We start from the raw sequence: 18,924 nt of genomic DNA, 5'->3' as shown, positions 1-18,924 counted from the left end.
CCCAGTCATTCCAAATGTGTGTGGTGTTCAGTACAGTTCTGCGGGGCAGAATGTGAATCAATTGCTTATTATGGACAGACAAAGGATTCCATTGCTAGCAGGAGTGTGAGTCTGTGAATAACCTTAGAAAGATTTCTTTTCCTGTGTTTTCTCTCTCTAATGCCATTTACAGACATGAAGGCTTTCACAGGAAGCCCCCAGACATCACATCCAGATGTGGGGGTCACTGGACAATGGGATCGATGACCACAGGAGCACAGTGTCCACACAGTGTGCTGCTGTCCGGCCCTCAGTGTTCTCCTTAAAAACCATCGTGGCTGCAGTGAGTCAGGGCGGCAGGGGAGCAGAGCGGCACGGTGGGTGAGTCACAGCAGGAACGAGCCCATTCCCGGCGCCTGATTCATCCCCACCTCCTCCCACCTCTGTCTGTGTGGGACGTTCATTCATCTCACCTCTTGGCGAATGCTCCCTGGAGCCCCTAAGTAATGCCGGGCCCTGTGGTGATCAAGCAAACCTGCTTCTGGGAAGAAGCACTCCAAGGAGGGGCTGTCATCCATGTACCTTCCCCAATTTTCAAGTTAAGAGCCTTAATGAGCTTCAGGCTGAGGATCATTTTCTGACAAACCCCTCTCTTCTCTGTTCTCTAAGTATTTTGTCTACAACGGACAAATGTGCAGTGGCTCTCGACACATTAAAAACGATGCAATCACATTGTTTTTAATTAGTTTAATTATGATTAATTTACTAGTTAAATGTCCTTGTTTGGGAGGGAAAAGGAATCCTGGGTCCTGACTTTCCATTTTTCAACCCAGAATTGGAGGATGACCCTGTTAACAGGGAGAGGCAGAGGAGAAGAAAAAATGGGAAGTTAAATGCAGTTGTGAACACTATGGAGAATCAATAAATATTGACAAGCAAGGGGGCAGAGGGAGGGAGAGAGGTTTTGCCAACCTCAGCTAATACCTGCTAATAATAAGAAATAGCAATTTATCACCAGCCTAGAGACTCCAGCCTTCCATCCCCCAGGGAAATCCTAGTGGCCCCTCCCAGCAGTACTTGGAGAAACAGCACAGAGTTCTGGGTTCCTGGGAGAGGATAACGTGCATGGAGGGTCAGAGCACCCATGATTTACTGCTGACAATTAAACTTGCTTATATTTTCCTTGGGTGCAGACTCGTGTTAGGAACAGAGCAAACTCCAGTAACCTAGCGTGGCTCTCTGGGGCTGTGGCCACACATTCCCTACACAGCTCAAGTGCATGCAAAGCACATTGACCTGAGCGATCATTTGAATTCTTGGTCTGGTTCACAAGTCTTTCTAAGATGCTCATGCTGAAACTGGATGAATCCAATGAGATGGAACTTTGGAAACTGCTTACAGGTTTGAAGGAGGATCAACAGACATAAGGACCTAGGGTAGTTTGTCGTTTCCTGCTGAATGGCCCAGTAGATTATTTCATACCTTGCGGAAGAGATTAGAAAAAGATAAAGCAGATTGTTATAACCCTGTGCTGAGTTACAGCTCTGTGGTTCTTGTCTATGGCCTGAGGCAAGCTTCAAAATCCCCATTTGTGTGTGGCTGGAATATAATTCATATCTGACTCTCAGCACACACCCTGTCTCATCCTTTTATCTGTGATTCCAAATCATATCAAAACTTTTCTCCAGATACCATGAGAAATACTCCATATAATGAGTCCTGTTTTCTTTAATTTTTCTTATTCTACCTGGTATGTCAACAATTCAAAGGATCACATGCTAATCAAGCTTATCCCAATTGTATGTGACTCACAGGGCTAAACCAGGTGGAGAAATAAATGGTTTTTGTAAGACACAGGTTCTTCTACCAGGCAGAAGGGCACAAGTTAATAATAATAGGGACTATTTATTGCAGTCTGCATTGAACCAGGCATTTCACATTTATTATCTCACCTGATCATTTAATCTTCACAGGAATCTGTGTGTGTGTGTGTGTGTGCGTGTGTATGTGTGTGTGATTTATGCTATTTTATTGGATTAAAAAGTCACAGTCAGTGCTTCTGATCTTGCTAAAATATATTCATGCAGCATGGATAGATTTCATATTTTAAATATGACCCCAGATTTTAAAATTCAGCTATTCAGATAGGTACAAGCTTAAATGTGGGTAAAAATGTGGGTCTCTTGCCATGTAACAGGGCTGGTTTCATCTCTGTTTTGCAGCTGCATAAACTGAGGCTCAAAAGACTTAAGTAAAATGACAAGGTCTCAGTCAGAACCTGGGACTTCTTGAGTCTAAGTCTGAGTGTTTTCTTTCCTCGCACATTACTTCTTGGTTCTAGTTTGGAAAACAACATAAATTCTTGAGACATTAAAAAGAAGACAAAATTTCATGTTATAGCAAGTCAATTCAGGATGTGCTGCAAGACAGCAGAAAGTGAATTTTCAAATGTTTAGGTCGGGTGATGCATCCCGTTGGCAAGCTTGAAGCAGGCCTGGAAGGAGGGGTGAAACCTGGATACTTGGAATGCAGCGGTGGAGGCCAATATTTTTCAAAGTTTCCTCTCTGTTTTTTAAAAAGTAATTTGGTGCCTTTTTGTGCATAGTAGAGTACCTGCGAGTGGAATGCAAGGTCTGGTATCTGCTTATAATACTCAGGCAAAAGCAAACAAGGAAATCAATAAGTTGGGGGGACAGACCAAGCAATGCTGGCAAAACGTTATTAGAGGTTGAGTCATACAGTGGGCAACTGGGCGGTCACTGCTCGAGCCTCTCTTCCTGTGTGCATGTTTGAAAAGTTCCTCACAAAAACCTCCACAAAGAAAGTGCCACGGCTGCACCAGTCTTGGCACCACTGAAGAAGCCTCTTTCTAAGAACTGGAATGACAGCCTCACCCTGATCTCTTTAACAGGTAAGTCCATTTAAGGCGCTAATCACCAGGCACCGGAAAACAGAAACATCCTCATGAAATAACGTAAAGTTTAACTACAGTGTGGGGATTTGAAGGAAGACAGAACTCAGATAACAAAAGACTGATTGCTCAAAAGCGTAATTCTCCTGGACCTGGGCTGCTAAAGGGACTCATATAGAATAAACCTCTGGGGAAACTCCAATTATTTCATTATTCCAGCCTTTCACCAAGGCAGAGTCTGTGAAAATTCACAGGCCAAGCTGTATCAGCTCATCTGTGCAGTGAGGAAGATGCTAAAGTTATTAAATTAATTGATAGAGTAACATATACTTGGGTGAAAAAAAATGCACCAGAGCTTTAGGACTGAAGAGTAGCTCATTATTTTGACATGACATTATGTGCTTGAATATTACAAATCACTTTAGGAACAGTCACTCATTTTACCCAATTCATTCTCTTAACTAGGGAGTTTCTTAGTAGGTTTATTTAGCTGTAAAGGGCAGAGTCTCCCAAGTTACCTTAAGGTTCAGGACGTCTATATAAAAGATGCATGTGATTTGAAATTGAAACTAAATTAGCATCAGGCCTGGGTCTGGCCTCTCCCTGCTGGCACTTCAGTTTCTCTCTGTGCATCTGCTTTTTCCATGTGCCTCTTTCCACCAAAAGGCCATTTCTGACCCTGTTGCCGGCATCAAGATACAAAACCAGTAATAGATACTCCTTATTGAGCATGTGCTGTGTGCCAGGCACTAGTCTCAGTATTTCACATACATTAATTATTTTGATCCTTGCAACAACAGCCACTGAACTTTGACCTGTATGTGGACTGGTCTTACTCTGATCTGGACTAAGACAAAAGCATGGTTTTTCATCTTTAATTCCATTCATCCAGCCTCTCCATTTCCCAGTTCCGATTACAGAAAGCAAGGATCTGACTGTCCCAGCCCATTTTTTGAGTCAGCTACACAGCTCTGAAAACTTCAGCTGCGAACTATGGGCAGGGTTGCTTAGCTCAGAATATTGGAGTGAAGCCAGCTATGCTTGAAGCCTGTGAGTGAGACAGCTTATCTATAGGGAGTTATAGGATGGATAGATTATTTTGGCATCTGTAGCGCCAAAGGGAAATGCAGGGTTGCCCATGGCCAGGAAATTTACCCATGATCTGGGAAGCCTTCTCTGGCTGTTTACATGTGAATGGGATGTGTCGGGACCCACCTGCATCCGGGCTGAGATGCATGAAGGTGATAACTAAACAGCCCTCAAAGAGTCTATGCCGTGCCTGCCCATCATGTAGGTTAGAACAAAGGGTCATTTACACATTGGGGAATGGGGGGACCACAGGAGATTCACTTCTCCCACAATTTGTCTCCCACTGGCCACAACTAGGTCTTACATCCACCATTAAGCGTTCCTTTGGTTAATGCAGGTGATGAGAAAGGTCCCCATTTGCCTCTGCTCTTACCACTCTGCCTTCCCCATTCTGCTCTGCAGCAACGTCAAATTTCTTCTCCTTCCATGAGTCGTGCTCCCTTTTATTCAGTCAGAACCGCTCTCCCCTCTGGCCCCCTCCTATGCTGAACTAACTGCTCACTCTTCAGGTCTCAGAAGACCCGTCTCAGAAGACGTTGTCTCTGAGAAGCCCTCTTGACTCCACAGGTCTGGGTCCACTAATCATATACTCAGGCCAATGTCCCTATTGACAGAGCTCTGATCACACTGCCTGTATTTCTCGTTTCCTGTTCACTCTTTTCTTCAGATCTGTGAGCTCAGGGGCCACATCTTCCTGGTTATTGCTGTATGCTCAAATTTAACACAGGGTCTGTGTTTATTGGCACACTATGTGCCAATAAATATTTGTTGAAATGAATCGAATTAAAATAAAATTGTATTTACAAGGGGTAAGGCACTGATTATTGTTAACTCACAGACTCAGTCGACTCATAGATTCCCAATAAGGCCCCGGAGGCACGGTTCATAGGCCTGATGAATTTGGATTGATGAGAGGAGGTGGCTATTACCTAGAAAACTTCAAACCAGAGAAGATAAAGCCAAGAGAAGGACACCCTGGGTTTGTAAAATGGGGAGAAGGAGGGCCCCTAAAGGTGAGGGTGGTTGCCAAACAATTCTGCCCGTGTCTAAATTAGCACCAGTTCCCTCGGGCCCCTTCTAGGTGTCGTATGACTACTGAAGAACCCCCGTTGGTGGTTGACTCTGCTGGTGGAAGATGTTACGTGAAACAGACTAGACAGGGATGCAGAACCAGCACTGGGACTCTTTCTACAGGCAAAGCCTGTAATAGAAATGGGTAACAGTCCCTGATGGGCAGACTCCGGTTTCCACATTCTAAGCAGACAATCTGCAGAGTAAAGACACTGACTACCTGAGGGACAGCCAGCTCTCAGGAAGCTTTTCTCTTTTTCTCTAGCCAGGAAGTAACCGCTTATTAACCATGTGAAACAGAAAAGAATGTTCTAGCCAGGAAGTAACCATTTATTAACCACATGAAACAGAAAAGAATGTTCTTCTGAGGAAAATACACGGGAACACTATCTCCAGGAGACTCAGTTCTTCATTAGACAGATTTTGAAACACAGGAATGTTTGATGAAACGTAACCACTCCCCTGTCTTAACTTCACTTGTACATCCATATTTTGCCCAGCTTTTCTACAGGTTATCTAAGTGGTGGCTCAAACTTTTAAAGTTTTATGATTTAATCATTTAAAGTGGATGATTTAATCTTTTTGAAATTTATCATAATAGACTACTTTTGATTCATGCAGTCTTACAACTACAGTACTGTGAAATTATATGTGAAGAAGCATCATTTAGTAGCCACTTTTGACAGATTTGTTGCTGTGTGCCATTTTTTTCTCTTTAAAATGTTTTTATTAATAATGTTCCTGCAGAATGTGATCAAGTAGAAAGGGGAGGGGAATAAATATGGAAAGGAAATAAGACAGAGATAAAAATGCAGGAGGGGGGAATGAAAAGGAGAAGATAAAGATTACTGACTTTCCTCTCTCCTCCCCAAGCAATATGATTTATAGTTCCATCCTGAGATGACCCTCCACACCAAATTCTACAAGTTTAAGGTTTAAAGATTAAATAAAATATATAAACAACAGAGTTCTACCATACAGCACAGGGAACTAAATTCAGTATCTTGTAATAATCTACAATGAAAAAGAATATATATATATATATATATATATATATATATATATGAACAGAATCACTATGCTGTACATGAGAAACTAACACAATATTGTAAACCAACTATACTTCAATGAAATTAAAAATTAAAGAAAACAAAATTTAACTAGCTCCCCCAAAATATATCCAGCAATTTAAAGTTGAAATGGGAAAAAGTGTATTTCTAGGAAAACTGCCTCACTAACTGACCTTAACGAATATAATTTTGCTTTTAGATCTCGTTTTACTGATGGGCTGGAAAAGAAAAACAACTGCAAGCCTAGAGAACAAGATTTTCATCACATGCACATGTTAGAATGTTACAGAAACAATTAGAAAAAGAGAGGTGAGAGAAAGACATATCAATAAAGAAAATCCTTTCAGCTTGGGAAAAAATCTTTATGGGCAACGGGGCCGAAATCCAGGCACTAGGGGACAGCTTTGCAGGTGTTGGGGGAGGGCGTCCTTTGAATCCACATTTTGGCCCGCATGACTGGAGCCTCCCTGAGCACTACAATGCAGACTTTTGTTCCTGCTGTCTCCTGTACAAGGTATTTAGAGAAGGCACCATTAGCATTCCCTGAACCAGGTTCACCCAGAAACAAGTAATTGAAGGGATTCATAGCCCTGCACCTTTTCCTCTTTAGAATTAGCAGGCAAGTCTCTGAATAGGAGAGGGGAAAGAGTCTGACTTCAATAATGGATTCCGAGAATAGCTGAACAGCGTGGGTCTGCTGACAGCTCCCCCCCCACCTCCCTGGTAGACTGCTTCTGAAAAGGACAAGGAAAGGAAAAGTTAGAAATACAGTTGTGTGTGCCACAGAGCGGGTGGAATCCCATATAGTTCATGAATAATTGCCTTCCACCTGGAAGTATATTATTACGCAATCTCTACTCCGTTGGAGGAAATAACTGCATACGAAGAAAGATGTTAGCGATCTGATTTCAGGTGCCAAGTGGTACTGTATCTGCGGGGCCACTTGGGAGAGTAAGACTTGGGGACAATATTGGGAAGAGACAATAAAAGGAAAAGAGCTGTTTTATTTTATCTGTAAGTTATCTTTCTTCTAACTTTGTAACTTTCACCTGCATTGATGCCATGTTTCCTAGAGAAATTAAGGACGTATTTTACTGGGGTCAGACAAATGTGGGTTGTTATCCCATCTCTACCACTTACAGGGTGTGTAACTTTGGGTATATTACTTAACGTCTCAGAGACTCAGTTTCAAACAGAAATGCTAATAGTACCTGCTTTGCAGGGCTGTTGTGAAGATTAGATGAGCTAATGCCTCTGACAGCAGTAGCCCTGAATGAGGCTTTCTCTAAACCCTGCAGAAACTCTGACATCACCACTGCTGTGGGGGCTGCTGCTCTGCACCGAAGACCCTTCATTTTGTGCTTATGTGTGGAGAAGAAACACACACAAGGTGAGGTGTCAGCACCAGAAGAGTGCACTCCATGAGTGCCTATCATGAACATGAAAACGTACAGTGAATTAAGGGGAAAATATAAGCATTGATGTCTGCAAAGGCTAGAAAACTAACTGAGATTAAGATAAAAATAAACCCCTGTGAAATATTGGCTAGGTTTTGTGAAAGTAAAAGAAACAGTGTCAGTAGCCAGCAGCCATTTCTAACCAGTCTTATGCACCCCCAGTCACCAGAGCAGGGCAGTGATGTTTCTGCGTATCATTAATACATGGCAGATCCGTTTTGTTGTGGTTTAATGTGATTACTTCACTAAATTCTGTTATTAATACTCAGCCTCCTGCCACTCGTGCAGCATGGCCAGCTGTTCATGATTTTTCAAATGAAGGGGCACATCCACCCAGCAGGAGGGGCCATGGTGTCTCCCAGAGCTGGGAGGAGCTCCTGTAGGGTAAAGTGAAGAAGATGCAGAGGGAGCGGGTGTGGGAATGAGATGCTGACCCCTCCCATCCCACTCCCACCAGTATGAGGGCTCTATCCCAGAATATCCCCAGGTACATTTCACAGGATGCAGCCAGAACACCAGATCCTCTCCAGGTCCTTCAACAAAGGGAACTGAATACAAGAAATTGATTACAAAGTCTATGAAAAGTTGAAAAGGCAAACGGGGGACTGCGATAAAACTTGGAATAGCAACATCAAGAAACCCTTGTGACCCTGAAGGTTGGAGTGACAAGAGGCGGGGGTGGTGTTCCCAGGGACCAGGAGCAGGCTGCCTGCAGGAGACAGACCCGCGGGCGAGGGTGGCTCTGAGAGCTTAGAGAGAAGTGCCACTGGCAGGAGTTGGAGTTGTGAGGAAGACGTAGCTGCTGCCAGCTCTGGAGAGCCACCCGGGGCAGAGGGAAATGGGAAGAAATACTCTCATTTTCCCTCTCCTTCCACCTTCCAGACTTCTCCAGTGCCTCCCATTGGCCAAAACTAGCCTGGAAGCCAGCTGCATGGGCATCTGGGAAATGGCGTTCCCTACGTCCAATACGGAGCAGCACAGGGCAAAGGCAGAGAACAGAACTCGCTGAGAGCAACCCGGACCAGCAGCGCAGCAGGCTCCGCGAGAGCATCTCGTGAGAACTGCCCGGCTGACTGCGGGCTACGCTGAAACCCCTACGTGGGCAGCCCCCCAAGAGAGCAGCCTACCCAGGTACCCTGCACACCCCTCAGTGTGACGAAGCTGAATGAAGGTCACCTCTGGGCAAAGACAAGGGCTTCAGCTGAGGAGCCCTCACCTCCCTGCTCACTCTTCTCCGTGGTCCTCCATCTGGAAACAATCTGTGTTACTTGGCGGTTATCAGAGTTTAAGAAGACAATAATATAGAAATATAATGTGGTCTAATTTCCTCATTCTGTTAACTACCAGTCCTTTGTTTTGGATTATCCATTTAAACCTTTTCCTCATCATCCTGAATAACTGAAAGTTGCATCTCATGGTTCTCAGAATAATTAAATTCTTCCATTTTGGGGTCAGTGAATAACCCAGCTTTATAATAAGAACATACTAAATTTGCGATAATCTTTGTGGCCCACGTTCACATATTTTATCCCATTGTCTTTTGTGCCCTGATAGTCTGAAGTGAAGGGGAGAGAACTAGTACTTACTGAATTTATATGAGGTGCCATATATATTCTTGTGCCAGCAAAGTTACAAAGATCAACTCAGTTAATTATCACAACAACTCAACCAGTCAGACATTTTTATCCCCATTTTTCAGGTGAGAAAACTCACACGGAGAGAACGAACTGCTTTGTTCAAGGTTATACAACCAAGTCCAGGGAACCTAGCATGCTGGAAATTTATACACACACACACACACACACACACACACACTTCTTCTTATAGATATGATATATATGCATATTACACATTTTATATATACATCTACATTTATATGTAAATATTACTCCATAAATTATGTGATCTTTACAAAAGGCTTATTTACAATTTGTTTATCTAAAAACCCTTAATATCAGAACTGTTTATTTGAGGTCACATGTGCTGCTTAGGAATCAGAGCTGGAAGAACAGGGCTTCAGTGCGTGGCAATTACTCTGGCTCCAGTTTTGCATATTCAGTCAAGTCCACTCTTAGCCTAATTTCCTTATAAAGAATGGGGATAATATATACTGAGTTGGACAAAAACAGCAATAATTAAAGCCTATGGAAAATGTACTGGAAGTGCCTGGTCTGTACAAAGCTAGGTGATGAAAGCTGTTATTGTGCTAGAGTGTTTGATCGCACAGTCGTCGAACACAGCAGGCGCCCACTCCTGGGCTGCGTGTGAGTCGGCCTTGAACTGCATCAGTGACACAGGGCGCTGAAGGGCCCCTGAAGTGTGCCTAACGCTGTGGGTGTTCTTAGCGCCCATCACGCGCAGTGTTTTCCTTCCAGTTTAAGAGTCTAGTTTAGGAAGAAATCCTTAACTAGGATTGTGTTCTAATGTCAGGTGTTGCGCATGTGTCTAAACACACGAAGGTGTATAAACACTCCTACTCTAAGAGAACTCTGCTATATCTGGATAAAAATAATAATAATAATAGTGACAGTAAGAGCACTATAAAAAAGCCAGCATTGTTAAATGTCTCTAAGGGGACATTCTGGACCCCCATCCCCCTGCAAAGTCAAACGACCTTCAAAAGGAAGCCCTTAAACAGGATTAGCTTAGGTCCACCTACAGTCAGGTGTTCTAGACCTTCCAGCTCCAGAAATCAAGATGAACTTCTCTAGAGAAGGTGTCAAACGTTTCCCTGAAACTCATGCAGGAAACAGCCTCTGTGTTACCAACAAGCATTTCTGAGAAATGAATTAAAATAACATGGAATGTGGCCAGGATAGTGGAAACTCCTCATACTCACTAAATACAAAAGTAAATGGATTTAGGAGAAAATAGAAATAAAAACTAGAGGAAAACCTGGATCAGGGTAATCAGATACCACATAATATATCACTGGGGTTCTGTCTAGAGACAGAAACAGGCTGGGTATTTCAACGGAAAGAATCTAGTATAAAGAACTATTAACTAAGCAACTGAAAAGGAAGAAGGAGAATGCTAACATAGCAAGGAAGTAGCAACTACAGGAAGCCACTACCCCCGCACCCCACCCTGAGGCTGGAGGGACAAAAGGAAGAGGCTGAACTTACAAATACTTAGATGCTTGGAAGCTGCCCTGTGGAGGAACCTCTGGGAAGGAGGCAAAAGAATAATGCTGGAGTCTCTGACTTTGGAGGAAGGGTCTCTGGGGCTGGGCCGGAATTCCTGAGAGAACTCATGAGGCTGGTTCTGTGAGTGATGAGGAAGTGGCAAAATGAATTCAACTGCTGCTCAGAATGAACAGTGCAGTCCAGGGAAGAAGGAGGCTGGGGGGTCGCTGACAAGACTGAAAGCGAATAGGCAGTCAACAGGGAATAAGACAGGGGGACCCCTCCTCTCCTCCAGTCTTGCAATGCCCTCTAAGGCCCCGTTGGTGGGGCCTCCCAGGAGTCAGCTGGCAGCGGAGAAACAGTCCCGGCATTGCAAAGCTGAGTGTTGAAGAGATAATACCTTAAACACGGGGGCACGCTGTATCGTTAATCAGTTACTATTATAAAGTTAATAATAAAAATTATATTTGGGAATATACCCCAAAGAATCGAAAGCAGGTACTCGAGGATATGTTTGTACACTATGCTCATAACACAATTATTCACAACAACCAAAAGGCGGAAGCCACCCGATATCCATGAGCAGATGAGCAGATAAACAAAATGTGGTCTATACATACAGTGTAATATCAATTAGTCTTGAAAAAGAAGGAAGTTCTGGCACAAGCTACAATATGGGTGAGCCTTGAGAACACGATGCTAAGGGAAATAAGCTAGTCACAAACGGACAAGTACTATATGACTCCACTCACAGGAGGTACCTAGAGCAGTCAAATTCCTAGAGACTGGTGGCCCCCAGAGGCTGCGGGGAGTGGGAACTGGGGAGTTACCGTTTAATGGGGACAGAGTTTCAGAGAGTTCTGTAGGTGGACGGTGGTGATGGTGGCACTACAATGTGCGTTTACATAATGCCACTGAATTGCACGCTTGAAAATGGTTAAGATGGAAAACTTCATATTATGTGAATTTTACCACAGTTAAAAATTTTTAAAAAAGAATACACACAAGCATGAAAAAATAAAATGAGACAAGTCATTTTATTGATGAATTTTACTGATCTTTAAAGATGTATTATTTTCCATAATTATAAAATACCATGTGAACCTCTGAAGGGATTCACAATTTGGTGATGGAGGAACTGGATTAATTAATCAATTAATAATTTAAAAAAAATTGTATCCCCAGAACTAAAGCAATTTTGTATTTCCTTCCCCAGACCAAATATCTGCTTTTCAAAAGTTTATGTATCCTTCAAGGTCAATTTTAAAAGCCTCCTCAGGACTTGTTCAGCAATCAGAAAGCTATTCCCTTCTAAGCCCAGTTGTGTGCTGTATCTTTCTTACAACTTTCAGCATATGGGCCTACATTACACCCACTAGATCTGAAGCTTAAGGGTAAAGTCTGCGTTTCATCTCTCTGTCTCTCACAGTGCTTAGTGCAATGGAAGTACAAATATATTTGAATTGAAACTGTAGCATCACCAAACTAAATAAATTCAAATTTGGGGGTGCATATAGAGAAACGAACTGTCCAAGACTGCCCATAAATGAGGGTTTCCTGGGATGCAGGACTTTCAGTGCTAAACTGAACCATTTTGGGAAACCCAGGACAGGCAGTCACCCTACAAGTAAAATTTAGTACCCCCCCCCAAAAATGGATGCTTTGTTTTGTGAATTTACTACACAAATTTGGCAAAATATACTTCACAAAAACAAAACAGGCATGAACATCAGTGTAAAATAACGACACAATTTTACATAAATCCTCATTGTTGTCATCAAAAATCCATTTCTGATATAGTAATGATAATTAACATATATTTTTGATAAATTTCTTTTCAATATAACTATGAAAAATCAGCATTTCCCCACTATCTTGGTGGGAAGGAAATAAATCCATGATAAAGGTCCTAATTAAAAATTCCTGTATCCTCACTTTAGAACCCTTGCAGGTATTAAGAGTCTTGAATGTTCCAATTAAAACCACGATGCATTTGCCCTGCAATATGCAGCTTTATCCCCCCCCCCCTCCCCGGTGTCAATATGAAATCAAAACTAGATGCTGGGAGCTAAGATGCTTTGATCTAATGGCATCTGCAATAGGACCGCATCATAATGTGCTCATAACATGCTGATCTCATCCCAGCCTCTAGCAAAAGCGGTGTCGAGAGATGCTAATGACCACTTTATCCCACACTTGGACTTACTCCATCAGAAGCTATCTGCGCCATCTCAGACCGGGCCAGCACGATCACCACCCCACTGCTTTGTGACACACAGAAAGTCAGGAGAACAAACACCACCGCCCGTTCATTGTTCAGCTGTTCTCTTGGACACATTTACTGGGAGCCTAACTAAGGGTGACTGTCATTCTTCAGTGCTTTGAATACAAAAAGGAATAAGACCATTTCCAAGGGGGCTACAAACCAATAGGAAATAGACAAAGTGCTGCGGGAGTGCAGGCTGGAGCAATCTGTTTCGGTGTGGAAGTCAGTGAATTCAGCAGTTAAAAGCGGAGGAATGGAAAGGAAGAGGGAAACATTCTGGAGACATGAGTGTGGGACATGCTCTGTGTATAGTATCCTCAGGCTGCTTTAACAAAGTACCTCAAATTGTGGAATTAAACATTACTGAAATTAATTGTCTCACAGTTCTGGAGGCAGGAAGTCCGAGATCAATGTGTTGGCAAGGCTGGTTCCTTCCAGGGCCTAGGAGGAGCAATCTGTTCCATGCCTCTCTCCTAACATCGCTTTGCTGAAATTATTGTCGCTTCTTGGCTTGGAAAAGCATCACTCCAACCTCTGTCTTCATTTTCACGTGGCAGGCTCCCTGTTTGCACTTCTGGGTCCAAATTTCCCCTTTAAATAAGGATACTAGGAATATTAGGGGTTACCTCCTCTCACTCCAGTGTGACTTGACCTTAATGTTACCAATTACATCTGTAATGACTCTATTTTCAAATAAGGTCACATTCTGAGGCACTGGGGGTTAGGACTTCAACATATAAATTATGGAGAGGACACAATTCAGCCCATAATATCCTGGAGAAGGAGTCAGATAAATTACCACGTGGGGGGAGCATTATTAAGGCAAGAAAGTCTACAATTTTAAACAATGGTAAGAGAAGAGGGTGAAGGCTCGGATTTGAAGAGATTCTAGAGCCATGTTTAGGGGTGAAGAAAGTTGAAATATATGCTCAGCTGTTCTGGGAAATACTGATAATTGATGATGGGATTAAAAAAGATTGTGATCATAAATTAGGAAGATGATTCATTAAACAAACTTTAAGAGGTTTCTTTAGAGCAGAGCTTCTTAGAGATTAACATGGTAACACGCTTTATAAAAATCTACAAAGGTGAGGGTATGCAGGGTTTCCCAAGCTTATTTCACTGCATAGATCATTTTTTTCCTGTTATCATCCACTAAAAAAATAACCATTTGGAAATGTGGGCATAGTGACTGCACAGACTTCCTAGCCAGCTTCCTGACATCTCTGAATTCCAATCTCCTTCTCTGTAGAGCTGAAATAATCATAGCTTTTTATAAATTCAGTCCCTGTGAAGTGAAGGGAGTACACATGGAAATGACTCCTAACAGTTAAACCACTAGACCCATGGGGATAATTGGAGACTTTGAGCAGGAGGTGAGAGGTTTGTGAATTTGTTGGAAATAAGGTAAGAGAGCAGACAGAGCAATCCTTTGGGGGAAATAAAGATCTAAGAGGAGTGCAAATCCACACACTGACACCCAGTCAGCATCAAAAGGAAGGCCCCTTGCTGGGGCTGCTCATGCCCTTCCCACCATTGCTCCCTATTCCTACTTCATTCACTCATGGAACTATATTCATTAAGCCCATCACTATGTCCTAAGTTCATTGCTCAGCATTCTTCAAGGCACACTTCACAGATTACTTGAATTCAATGTGGCTTCCCCTTCCTCTGATCTCCTGGACACACGCTGTCTGAGTCGTACAGCTTGTCATGTGAATATGTACTGGCTTGAATGATCACCTCCTTGTTTACTTTTACATGGATGTCCTAATTGAGACTGCAAATCTTCCCTAAGCAGTTACAAAGAATATCTCATGGATTTTCAACCTCGAGATGCGTATGTGCATAGAAGATACTTATTAAGTATGTAATGCATTGAAGAAAATTTTGCATCTGAAACAAGAAGACCTCTGCAACATCTAGTTAACTTATACTACTGTTACAAAGACACGGGCAACCAAACATGAAATGTGGAGAATTACCTGGAAATACACGTTACATATTTTCATTATTGCCCATAATCATAATTGATCAGTGATTTCTAAGTGTTCATGTATGCAAGAGGGCCACTATACATAAGGCACGCTTTGATTCGAAGGAGTTGAGCTGCGCCTCTAACCAGCATAGGGCTGTCATAGACAATATAAATTCAAATAGATGATGTAAAATGAGCAGACAACACCTGTTTATTTATAAAAATGATGGTTCGGATACAGGGGAAATTGGGAGCTGATCCATTTAGACAAATGACTTTCCATTTCATTTGTCTATTAGGCCCTTGAACTTAAAATTACTTAAGGAAGTTCAGATAGAAAGTTTATTTCTGGTTGAAGATCATTTATAGATTACAGAACACACCCACTTGTTAAGTTAAAAATCACCAAATCTCTCTGGGCAATTTACTGTGAAGGTCAAATTGGCACTTCCAAATCTCCAGTGTTACACTGTTTGATGTGTTTTGTTAATCTGTCAGATTGACACACTGCACTAAGGTTGAAAACAGTTTCTTTGGGAGGACATTTCTTTTTACCAACTTAAAAAAAAAAAATGATTCCAGTCTATTCAGATACTGTTTTGTCAAGAGTTATCTCATAAAAATTTTGAGCTTTAGCTTTGTGGTTTAATAAGCCATCTTCACACTTTATGATTGAAGATAGAATAATTATTCAATCAAAATATGCAGACAGTAAGAAATTTATTCAAAAGCCTTCCATATCTACACATGAATCAAAGGAGAAGAAAACAGTCAAATAATCATCAGGCTCCTCGAGCATTCCTTGCTGTCTTGCTCAGTCATTCAAAGTTGCCCCCAGCACATCCCAACCTGCTTTCTAGCACTGCACCACTCAGTGTTAAAAGCTCTTCTCTTTCTTCCGGCTTCATAGAAGAATACTTAAAAATACAATTGTACCTATGTAAAGTGTACAACGTGATGCTTTGATGTACATAGACATTATGAAATTATTACCAGAAAGTTATTCTCAGCAATGATTTCCTTCCAACCAAGTTTAGCTTAGCAGTGTTCTCAATCTCTCCAGCACTAGGACTCCATATATCTACTTCTTTTTAAACGTATTTTCAATTCAGGAATGTAAAAATCTCTGAGAAAAATGATAAAGACAAGGTCTCTGTGGAGTATAGAAGCATGAGCATGGCAGAGAGAACACAGACCTCGGAATCGATTCTGTGTGAACTCACTTAACTTTCAGAGCCTCAGTTTCCCCCTCAGGATATTCACGTCCCCCGGATTCGTAACAGATTTTTAGTTCTTGTTTAATGAGGAAATGAATGGTCTCACGGTATCCTCTCTCTCACATCCTGCTTTGGTCTCCCTCTTTTCCTTTACTCCTTTCTCATACTACTTCCTACCTCCTTCCTTTTCTGCTCCCAGTTATGCAGGACATTTCTTTCCCAGTGACCATTCACTTAAAATCACTTTTTTCTTTTGCTTCATGCAATCCAGCTCTATGTCTGATTTTCCCACAACAACCCTCGTGCTTGGAAAAGCCTCTCACCCCGCACTCCCAAAACCAGTTTTCTTCCTTTTATGCAAAACCCGACCAAAACATCACCCCTTTGCCTATTTTAGGCACTCAGTAAATAATAAACGATTCAAGTGGTAATGATAAATTCATCCACAAAGAACATATAATCTCAGCAATGAAACTTGGCAAACAAAAGATACTGCTTAACTGCACCTCACTTAGAAACAGGTGTGACTTCTCCAATCCACCATTAACACGTTTGCACTGCCGTAAGTAACTACTGTTCCTCCGAATACTACATCTCTATAGAAACACTGTTCCCAAATTACCTATTTATAGAGGTTATTGGTGGATATGTTGGCTATAAAGTAGTTTTCCACATGTTGTGAGCTTTGACAGTGAAGGGTGATTCCCATCACCCTTCAGCCGCCCCAAGCTGGACAGTTTCAAGGTGAAACAAGAAATCTTCCCACCATCTGTATTTCAAAAAGAGCAGAGCTGGCATCTCCCTTGAATGCAGACGTGGAAAAATAAGGGAACTGGCTAAATAAAGAACACATTGAACTAAAGTCATATTCAAGATACAACCAAATCAGGATGAGTCTGGCTTCGTCTGTAAAATGGGAATGATAATAATATTTCTCTTAGAAGACTTTTATTTGTTAAAATGAGACAGAGCAAATAAAAAAACTAAATTATAAAGTGTTATGTAAATATCAATTCTATTTTTTTTCAAAATCAGCATAGATTGTGCTCATCTACTAGGAGGAATTCAGTTTTGAGTGTTCTCCTGGTCTCTTTTTAAGCACTTTGAAATATTCTTCCTTTCCTGTATATTTATGGGCAAGCACAGTCAGCGTCCTTGTGGTTTAACCCCAGTTCAGACCCTGTGAAGAGCAGTGCCTGCTGGCAGATGAGCTTTCCTGTGGCTACCCTGTGGACTTTTCCTATCTCTAACCTATGAAGAAAAAAAGTCATATGAAAATCTTTGGAATTCACATTTTTCATTTCTATTGGTGAAAATCAAAATGATCATGAGAAACTACTGAATTCAAGAAAAGCAATATAAATTCACACCTTTGACCAGCAAAGAGGAAAAAAAAGTCAAGGTTTAAACTGAATTCTTTCTCCTTAAAAATGACAGACAAAAAAGAAACCCTTTTAAAATAAGTAAAGAGACAAACCCCTTTTAATGACAATACCGAGTTGTTAAGCTCTGATTTAAATATAGTAACAACAATTCACGTCCGCCTTCCCTTTGGAAAACAAAGTATTTCCTGTACTTGGGCGCAGTTGATCATCATTACCGCCCTGTGAAGTAATCAGAGGTGGGGAGTATTTCCTGCTATCGTCCCTTACCTGTAGGCTGGTTTATTTTTCTGCAGTCCTTTCACTATTAACGCTAATCACAGCCTTATTGCCCCCAAGGAAGAGAAGTAAATGAACCACCTAGAGGTGAGAAGTTCACGAGGCTGGGAAATGAGGCTATAACACAGTGGGGCGGGCTTCACAGACCCATTGTGCAAGGGAGAAAAGAGGTTTGCAAGCCACAAAGGACAGGGAAGCACGGCCAGGGGCTGGGGAAAGTAGGACATCAGCCTCCCTGGACCTGATCCTCGGAGCGAGAGCAGAGGAAAAGAAAAGAAAAGAAGCCCAGATGGTACAAAAGGGCAGCAAAAGTAAAGGAGACCTTTTCTCACTTCCTGTTTAGAAACTGCTTAGCAGGGTGCCCTCAAGCTACCTAGGCAAGCACGGCGGAATAAAACAGTGGTGCGACGTTTCAGCAGAGAGAGGGCGGGAGGACGTCCCTGTGTCCTCTGATGAGACAGCTTGTGGGGAGGTAGCCGAGACTTGGGAGCCAAACTGAAGCGAGGGGTGAGAGACGCCACAGCAGAGACTGGGGCCCACAGCCTGGACGGGCACTAGAGAGGGTATTCCGCTAAGATTCCAGAGACCTGCGCTCCAAAGAGCCGGGGGAGGCCAGCTTTGCTGTGGGGTGGATGGGACCCACGGAGCCCCTACTGTGCCAAGTGCACAGACCTCCAGGTTCACCAGCCTCAGACCCTTAATGGGCAAAGTCAATGAGGAAAGAACAATGTCCAGAGACATCCAAGTGTCTCAGCTGGAGGGCAGTAGGTGCCTGGCAGAAAGGCCAGCAGGCAGTTGGTCACTCCTCACTGACGCTGTGGGAGCTGTGGAAATAACAAGACTAATTAATGAGAAAAGCAAATCAAGTCCTGGCCAATTAGGTGGACTGTTAACAGAAGATATTGTTTAGCTTCTTGACTATCACTAGGAGTAACTACCAGGCTTCCTGCAGGTCTGACTTAACAGCAGGCTGACGTCCTGAGCTGTTTACTGCAGACAAGGGGCCGGCTTCCTGGGTGGGTTGCTGTAGTTTGTGGGTCAGAGTTCCGTTTTTATTATGTGGTCTTGCTATTGACTGTTTCTACAGTCTGTCTCTTAGA

The 18,924-nt window shown here is 42.4% G+C and overlaps 2 long non-coding RNA genes across 7 annotated transcripts in view; one reads left to right on the top strand and one right to left on the bottom strand.

The window, feature by feature from the left end:
* Positions 1 to 18,924, bottom strand: part of LOC123615799 (uncharacterized) — a 212,715-nt gene that overhangs the window by 116,579 nt on the left and 77,212 nt on the right. The window lies entirely within an intron of this gene.
* On the top strand, positions 769 to 11,182 carry LOC141579745 (uncharacterized). The gene is made up of 3 exons (XR_012511652.1): positions 769 to 6,429; positions 7,419 to 7,510; positions 8,460 to 11,182. It is a non-coding gene; the product is annotated as an uncharacterized LOC141579745 (long non-coding RNA).

The sequence above is a fragment of the Camelus bactrianus genome, chromosome 14, assembly GCF_048773025.1.
Source record: "Camelus bactrianus isolate YW-2024 breed Bactrian camel chromosome 14, ASM4877302v1, whole genome shotgun sequence".
In the NCBI taxonomy this organism is placed as follows: Eukaryota; Metazoa; Chordata; class Mammalia; order Artiodactyla; family Camelidae; genus Camelus; species Camelus bactrianus.
Note: the sequence above shows the minus strand (reverse complement) of the source record. Positions and strands in the feature narration are given on the sequence as shown.